The 9,268-nt window shown below is 35.1% G+C and overlaps 1 long non-coding RNA gene across 1 annotated transcript in view; it reads right to left on the bottom strand.

Annotated features, from left to right (window-relative positions):
• LOC135834803 (uncharacterized) overlaps positions 1–4,601 on the bottom strand; it is a 29,219-nt gene extending 24,618 nt beyond the window's left edge. The window contains exons 1-2 of the long non-coding RNA XR_010556766.1: positions 4,388–4,601; positions 3,935–4,045 (exon numbers count right to left, since the gene is read on the bottom strand). This is a non-coding gene — a long non-coding RNA (uncharacterized LOC135834803). The remainder of the gene's footprint in view (positions 1–3,934; positions 4,046–4,387) is intronic.
• Between the last annotated feature and the right edge of the window lie 4,667 nt (positions 4,602–9,268).

Here is a 9,268-nt window from a genome sequence, read left to right as displayed (position 1 = left end):
GGAGTAAAATCCGCGAAAAAATGAACTCTATTAGGTCATACTAGGATCTAAATTCGACGAAAAATCCCAATATTATGTACAAATAAAACAAATTATAGATCGATGATACGAAATGGTCGTCAAAATGCAGTTTTTTCTCAAGCCGTAGGTCGACTTAAACATATAAAAATTTTGATGAAACATTAACCAACATACTAGACCCATTTCGGTCGCGGTGAGTTCGAAATAAAGCCAAATACCTTATTATGATTTCGGCTGAGATTTAGGTCGTTAAAAGAAGAATTTTCTCAATGCTGGAAGTGAATTTGGTTTCAAAAACGCTGATAGAACGTTGACGAACAAAATAAAGTCAATTTAGTCACGATCAGTTCGAAATCAAGTGCAATATACTACCTAGGTAAACAGTCGGGGAGCCCACTTAAGGATAAATTGCACCCCCCCCCCCCCCAGTCGATCCTCCGGGACAACTTTTTTCTTAAAGAGGGAGTCCTAAGGAACATTATTTCTAGCCCTTGTACTCAAAAAAAAAAAAGTGGCCCTACTTACAAAATGGCGGCCATTTTGATTGACAGGTCAGCCGAAATCGCAGATTTTGCGTTCCAACATAGGACTTGCAAAACATTTTTCAAACTGTACAAAGGTAGATCGAAAGATCAAGCAAAAGTTTATCACCTGTCGAAATTGCAAGTGCTATAGTGCGTTTTTTCGATTTTTGGTGAATTTTTGAAAATCAAATTCAGGCCAAAAATGAGGGGAAAAATCAAAATTTTACCAAATTGACCAAGAAAGCTGAAATTTGGGATACACCCTATTTTCAACATGCCAAATCGATTGGAAACTGTTTCAAACCGTTTTGGGCAGTTCTGGAGCCTCCAGCAGATTTTTGAAACTCGAAATTCCCATATTTTATCAAATGGAGTTGGCAAGCTGAAATTTACTTCGCAAACTAAATTCAATATGATATGAAGTCGACTACATGGTGGTTTCAAATGGTTTTAAATGGTTTTGAAGCTTCCAGCTACTTCTTGAAAATTTCAATTTTCCGAAAAAACACTATACGACCTTTCAAAAAGTGGCTGGAGGCTCCAAAACAGCTTACGACTTCGTAGCGTATTAGAATTGGTTTGCAGAATTAATTTTGAGTTTTCATCTCCATTTGATGAAATTTTGTGAAAATTCAAAGTTTCAAAAATCTGATGGAGGCCCCAGGAATTTTCAAAAAGTCGCCGGAGGCACTAAAATGACTTGAATTCCCCCTGCAGTTGACTTCGTAGCGTATTGAAATTAGATTTCAGAATAAATTTCAGCTTTTCAACTCCATTTTGGTGAAATTTTGTGGGAATTTCGAGTTTCAAAAATCTGCTGGAGGCTCCAGAACTGCTCAAAACGGGTTGAAACAGTTTCCAATCAATTTGGCATGTTGAAAATAGGGTGTATCCCAAATTTCAGCTTTCTTGGTCAATTTGGTAAAATTTTGTTTTTTCCCCTCATTTTTGACCTGAATTTGATTTTCAAAAATTCATCAAAAATCGAAAAACGCACTTAAGCACTTGAAATTTCGACAGGCGATATACTTTTGCTTGATCTTTCGATCTACCTTTGTACAGTTTGAAAAATGTTGTGCAAGTCCCATGTTGGAACGCAAAATCTGCGATTTCGGCTGACCTGTCTATCAAAATGGCCACCATTTTGTAAGTAGGGCCACTTTTTTTTTGAGTAGAAGGGCTATAAATGTTCTTTAGGACTCCCCCTTTAAGATAAAAGTTGTCCCGGAGGATCGACGGGGGGGGGAGGGTGCAATTTATCCTAAAGGTGAGATTCGGGGAACTTGGCGATTGACGACACAAAAGGTTAAAATAAATAAAGATTTCCAACACAATGACGGTCAACTTGATTATTTAAAACGTTGAAGGAACGTACACAAATACATCAAACACTTGACCCCCCCTCCCCCAATTTGCTCTAGTTATTTTACAATACTGCAATGTCGATTCGATTACGAAATCGTTGAAGGAACTTACTACAGGTAAAATGAATCTATTTTGGTCGTGATTAGTTCGAAATTAAGCAAGAAATCATAATTCTAGTTGAGAAGTAGGGAACATAGCGATAGAGGATTCTGTTTCGAAAGAATGCTGAAGAAACATACACGAACAAAAAGGAACTCATCTGAGTAACAATCAGTTCGAAATTAAGTAAAGAAAAACACCTTGTAACTGAGATTCAGTGAAAACTTCTCAGGTGGAATAACGAAGTTATCTCTGTAAGTAAGTGGTATCTGTTCATCAATTAAAATAGGTATCTACTTATTTCATTTAAAATCTATTTGAAAAATTATAAAAACACGAAGAGACGATTTTTCAAGATTACACACTGAAAACGATGTCGAATTATCGTCAATATGAGTCGTTTTCTCCAAGCTTAAGTGTTCGATTCGGTATAGTGAACGCTGGAGTAATACATATGTACTGTACATATACGCGAAAAAATTAACTCTATTCGGTCATAACAGAATCTAAATTAATAGACGAAAAATCCCAACATTGTGTACAAATAAAATTAATTATAGATCTACGATACGAAATGGTCGTCGAAATGGTCGTCAAAATGCAGTTTTTTCTCAAGCCGCGCCGTAGGTCGACTCAAACATATAAAAATGTTGATGAAACATTAACAACCATACTAGACCCATTTCAGTAGCTGGGAATTCGAAATAAAGCCAAATATCACGATTTCGGCTGAGATTTAGGCCGTTAAAAGAATTTTATCAATGCTGGAAGTGAATTTAGTTTCGAAAACGCTGATAGAATGTTGACAAACAAACTAAACTCAATTCGGTCACGATCAGTACGAAATCAAGTGCAATATGCTACCTATAGGTAAAGCTGAGATTCGGGGAACTTGGTGATTGACGACTCAAAAACTTGAAATAAAGATTTTCAACACAATGACTGCCCACTTGATTATTTAAAACGTTTAAGGGACGTACACAAATACATCAAACACATTCCCATCGCGATTACTTCGAAATAAGACGAAAAATTCGTATCAATAGGCTGAGATCGGGTGAGCATAGAGACGCGCGATTCGAAATTTCCGATAAAATTCAAATTTTTCACTCGTTGCAAATCAATTTGATTTCTTAAACACCCGATGGATACATAGATGAACAAAATAAACCCATTCCGGTTACAATTGGATCGTAATTAGGAGCAAATTCTTACCTTTAAGCTGCCAGTCAAGGGACATAGAGATTTACGAGACAAAATACACTGTTAACTAAAAATTTTCAATAAACTGGCGGTCAATTGAGTATCGAAAACGTCGAAGGAACGTAGACGAACGTTGAAAACACTTTACGGTCGCGATTAGTTCGAAACAATGCGAAAAATCACACCACTAAGCCGAGATTGCGTGAACATAGGGACCTAAGATTGAAAATTCCCCTCAATGTTCAAATTTATCGATCGATGAAAATCAATATAGTTTCTAAAACACCGAAGCAACGTAGACGAACGAAATAAACCCATTCCGGTCACAATCGATTCGAATTTAGGAGCAAATTATCACCTTTCAGCTAGCTGTCGGTGAACATAGCGATTGACGACAGAAGATCCGTGGTAAAACGAAGATTTTCAACACATCGACGGTCAATTTGATATCGAAAACATAGAAAGAACGTAGTCAAACACACGAAACACATTTCGGTCGCGATTGGTTCGAAACTTAGAAGAAATTCATGACATTCGGCCGAAATCCGGTGAACATAGCGATCGCGATACGGATACACCATACGAAATATTACTTGAAAAAATGCAGGTTTTTATAACATGATATGAGTTGACTAAGGTCCTAAAGCTCTACAGAAACGCAGACGAATACAAAACACTCAAATTTGGTAATTATAGGTATGAAACTAGGCGCAAAATATTACCTTGAAGCTGAGCTGAGAATTAAGAACCATGTGACTTGAGGTTTGCGGATGTGAAATACGTCTTGACTAATCTTGACTCAGATTTCTCACACTCGTCGGTCGTTGGTTTATCTGAAAGCAACACCAAGGAGACTAGGGTAAATTCTTGGAAAACATTCTACATCTACAATGAGTATCTACTGCGTAGCTGCCGCTTAGGCTGAGCATGCCAACGAACAATTCTACGAAATTCTCAGCAATTACGACGTAGATAATTTTAATGCGGTGAAGTAAATGAAAATACTGTATACTTCACTGATCACTTTTCACTAGGTAAATACATTCGATGAGAAAAGAAGACAAAACAGAAAACACTTTCGTACCATGAGCTGGAATAGATGCAGAGGAAGGACAATAGACAAAGACAATAATACATGTACCTACGAAAAAAATGAATAATTATGATCGTCTTACCTTCAGCAAAGTTATTGCAGTCGAAGCGTCAAAAATAGATCATTATTAAAATTAATCATTACTTTAAACACTATCAAACACCCGAAAAACACATTCACTTGTACAAATGTACATTGAAAGCGCCAGCGGAACACGAACAACGGAGGAGACGCAAATGTGCAAATTATGAAAAACAGAAAACTGGCGGGTGATATGCTGATGCAAGAAAGCTAAAAGCTTCTAGAAGGAATGAGGAAAAGGAAAGTTCCCAGTTCCGAAACCGGAATCACAGAAAAACTGATTCATAATGATTCGGTCGCGCTTTAAAAGCTGGAAAATTCGATTCTTACTGATGCATTTACCGTAAATGACGGAAATTTACCATGAAATTTAGAATTTAAATTTATTTACATTGAAAACAAAGTAGTACCAGTTTATTTCAATTTTTTTTTCCAACGTAAAGTATTTTTTGGGGTAACGTAATTTTTTTTTCTCTTCTTAGTAGTGTTTTTACTTCATTTAATCGATGAAACAAATCCAAAACTAACTTTGCTTCGACCAGATTCTTTTTTGATCGAAGGAAGTAGGAACCACTAGATTATTGCACCACTCTCACTCACCACTGTAACTTGTTTGAAAATCATTCGCAGGTCCAGGTTTACAGATATAGAAATTCCAGCCTCCAGGGATGTTAACCTGTTTTTAACCTTAAAAACTTAATTCGGGAAATAACTGGAAAAATGGTAAAAAATCACGTAACCTTGACTGAAAAATGAAAAAAATTCCGGTATTTAAACTGAGTAACCTTAACCAATAAGGCAATAACCTTGACCTTTATTCCAAAATTTGATTACCTTAACCGTAACCTTAACCTCAAAAATTGCGTTTAAAAACCGGTTATAATTACATATTTTTTCCCGTTTTTTTACACCAATTTTGATGTTTTTTTGTACATTTTGTGCAGTTTTGCAAAATTTTTAGATTAGTTTGCAACGATTATCAATGATCTGTTTTTCTTTTATTCTTTTTTTAATGTTTCGAGATATTTCATCAGATTTTGGTTGTTTCCTCGTTTCAATTTCATTTCAACGATATTTTAAGCAATTTTTCAAAGTTTTTCTCAATTTTGTCAATTACTTGGCAGTTGGCAAGAAAAAAGATTTTTTCACATTTTTAATTTTTTATCCAAAAAGTAAGATGATTTTGCAGCTTTATGGAAATAAATCAGGGATGAGGCCCCGCCCAGGACCAGGACCCGAAACCCGAAAAAACCCCGATTATTTCCTTGAAGCCCGAATGTCCAAGCCCTAAAACCTTAAAAACTGTAACCTGCAAAGCCCTGGCCCAAAGCCCGAAACCTTTTCCTCTGAAAAGTGAAAACCAAGCCACCAACGTTGGCCCCGAAACCCAAACTGTGATCAGGGCTTTTCGGGGTTTTTCAGGGCTTGTGCAAATTTTGTAAATTACTATTGTAATTACGGTTCTGTGCATCTCAAAACTTCAGAAGTCAAAAAGATGATTTTCAAAAAAAAATTTACAACTTCAGCAAAAAGTTTAATATTTTAAGGGATTTTTGGTTCATTATTTATAATATTCTGTAGGTAGTTCATTGTTCTTTGAAAAATGATACTTAGAAAATTTGGACAGTAATTAAAAATTCCAAAAAATGTAATTCTGAGTTTTAAAAAAAATGTTCCATTCAAATAATTTTGAAAAAAGCAATCGGAATCTGCCCTTAACACGTTTTTAGAATTTTTTTTTCAACAGAAAATCAAATACGATTTTAGGTAACTTAAGTAGATACCTTATTCCTCATTAAAATTGAAATCGAGGGGCTTCACTTCATGGGAAAGGGGCCTTGGGAAATTTTTTTTCACTGATTTTTATTATGTAGTTCAAATGGACTTGAGAAATTTTTTTACAAGCTCACATTTTCCAATTCGTTTTTTTTTTCATGGAAAGAACAGTTCAATATCACTGAATACGGTGAAATTAATTTTAAAAAATGTTTAATACCTACTCGTACACTCAAAATTGTAAATGAAAAAAAAACAAAAAAAATAACTGAGGCCCCTTTTCCATGGAACCCCTCAATTTCAAGCCCCGGAAAGCCCTGAACACTTCATTCAAGCCCTGGACACTGAGCCCTGAAACCCAAACCCAAAATTTCCTGGGCCCCAATCCAAGCCCAAAACCTAATAAATTTTTGATTGAAAGCCCAAGCCCCGAAACCCGGAACCCGAAAAAAATCATTTAGGGCCTCATCCCTGCAATAAATCAAGACTTTTTTTGGGGAATTTTGACATTAGAGTGAGAATGTTTAGTGATTAGGATTACTGACAGAAAAGCGAGATTTCAACAATTTATGAATTCAAGCATAACACAGAGCTAAATGAACATTTTTGAAAAAAATTGAAATTTTTTTATATTTTTTTGCAATTTTTGGGGGGAAAATTGAAATCTTGTACAAAAGAGCAACGTTTTTGACTTAATTGTTAGCAAAAAGTGAAACTTTTTAGAAATTTTTATTTTTTATCAGAAAAGTGAGACTTTTTGGTGATTTTTCATATTAGTCTTGAAAATTCCAAGTTTTAAAAATTTGACTCCATAAAAACACCGTAACCGTAACCGTAACCCAAATTAACCGAAAAAATTCCATCAAAAATCTGTAACCGTAACCTACTTATATTCATCTATCAATTTTTACCAAAACTGTCACCGAAATAATCAACATGGAAAAAAAATGTAACCTTTAACCGTAACCGAAATTTTTTTCATCAAGGTTAGCATCCCTGAGAAATTCAAACATATCGTCCAACATTAAGGTAAACACCAGGAATCAACACGACGAAACGGTTTCTTTCATTCTTTGTACTTTCATTAGTTTCATTTTCAATTTCAACGTTGAAATTCAGCCACCGAAGTGAAAATCCGCCAATATCAAGAAAAACAATGATGTTTGGTTATGACTCTCGCGCCGAGCTACAAGAAAAACACATTAACAAAAAGTTGCCGAAATAAAAATACAAATTTACATAATTCTAGTCGATACTTAGTTTTCCTTTCATCGAAAAAAAATTTAGATTTCTTGGTTCAGCTGATCGATAATTTTCCATTTTTTTTTTTTTTTTTTTTTTTTTTGTAGGTATCTTCCACTGGGAAAATTCACCAACATTCGTACTTCGTACAACCAACTAGGTACCAAGCAAGTTGCGAGTTTTCCAAGAAATATTTACCTACGTATAGTGTTGAGATAAAGAGCTGAAAAACTTTCACGATTTTGTTACTCTTTAGTAAAGGCTTTTCTTTGCGATGATGTTCTTTCTACTTTCGCAGAGCTAGATATATGTACTTACCACCGACGAAATTTTCGAAAATTAAATCATCTCCGGCGAATTTTATATTTTTCTAAATTACACGTTTCGAATGAACATTTTATAGCTCGAGTTTTCACCGTGTAACTATGTAGTAGGTACCTAGTCGCTTTTTTCTTCGACGTTTCTTTTACGACCGAGTTCGTATCAAGGTTAGTTGTATACTTTTTACTTGTTCGAAAGTTCTTTTCTTTTCTTTTTTTTTTTCGATTGCTTGTCGTAATTTTTGGGTTACTAATACGTTTATTGGATTAGACGATGATCAATTTTCATGCAACGAACAAGAATGGAGCATCTTGAATTAAAGTATAGGTCGATAATCAATCGGTGCTTTCGTCTTACTTAGCTCAAATGACACGATTTAGAAACAATTTAGTCCGACTGTAACGTTTTAATTTCACTTCAAATCGCATAAGTATATACAGGCTGTTATCTTATTAAGTATAATCGGCGAAAACCAACGGTTAAACCGACGCAAGAGAGTAAAAAACTTATAGGGTAGCAGGTCTATAATGAAATTTTCAATCGCGATACCACACACACGTCCGACTAATATAATTCAAAAAGAACGCCGCATATGGCCGTTTGATAGATAAAAAAAAAACCTTATTCTCTCGTCATATGGTGTAAGCTTTTCTCGATATTGAACAGAACCAACTCACCCTTTTTTTTCAAGACCGATAATATCTTTTTGAAATAATGCCATCACTTTGGCGAGAGTTGAAAGACGAGCTCTCTCGGCCGCAATCAATTATACATGATAATTTTTTTATATTTAATTATTCGTCGACCGAGTATAAGCTCGACGAGCTTTCTCGTCCCTTTTTTTTTCACACCACGTAGTACTAGTGGTAGTGGTCCGAAGATTACTGTGAAAAGACGGGTACTACGTAACTTTAACATCGAAGAGGGGAAAATAAGATGCGACGATGCTGAGAATAAAAGAAGAAAATAAACAAACCTAATGTGATTAGTATCTAATATTTTTTTCTAGGCGACGATGCAGGGGAGCGGCAGGTCATGTTCGTACTGCTGAAGCTGAAGACAAACTCAAAGAAACTTATTCTATGAATACTTAAAAACCATTTTACCGACGTCGTTGCCGTATAGCCCGAGAGTTTAATGATGCTTCTGCATGCGGATATAATATGAAAGAACTTTCATTATACGACCTTATGAATACAATTGAATAAAACGCAACAAAAAAGTAAAACTGCGAATTTTTTTCCTACGTCTTTTATTTCTCTTCTCGAAAGTTATGTAATTAGATTTGCTTTCTTTAGATATTCGCGTATTGGAATTTATATTCCTGCATTTTCTATCTGTGTTAACGCGAAAGTCGACCGAGGATAATCTTCCAGATTTATAAACCTTTTGGGGATTATTTTTTCTTTCTTTCTAATTTGTACTCGTTCGGAATGAACGTTTGAGATAGAAGATGGGTTTTGAGTAATTCGTTCTTTATTGCTGAATGAGCTGAATGGTTGAATATTGCGATGTGTTTGATTTCGTTATTATTCATTGTTTC

This window comes from Planococcus citri, chromosome 2, assembly GCF_950023065.1.
Source record: "Planococcus citri chromosome 2, ihPlaCitr1.1, whole genome shotgun sequence".
NCBI lineage: Eukaryota > Metazoa > Arthropoda > Insecta > Hemiptera > Pseudococcidae > Planococcus > Planococcus citri.
This window is presented reverse-complemented; position numbering and strand designations above follow the sequence as displayed.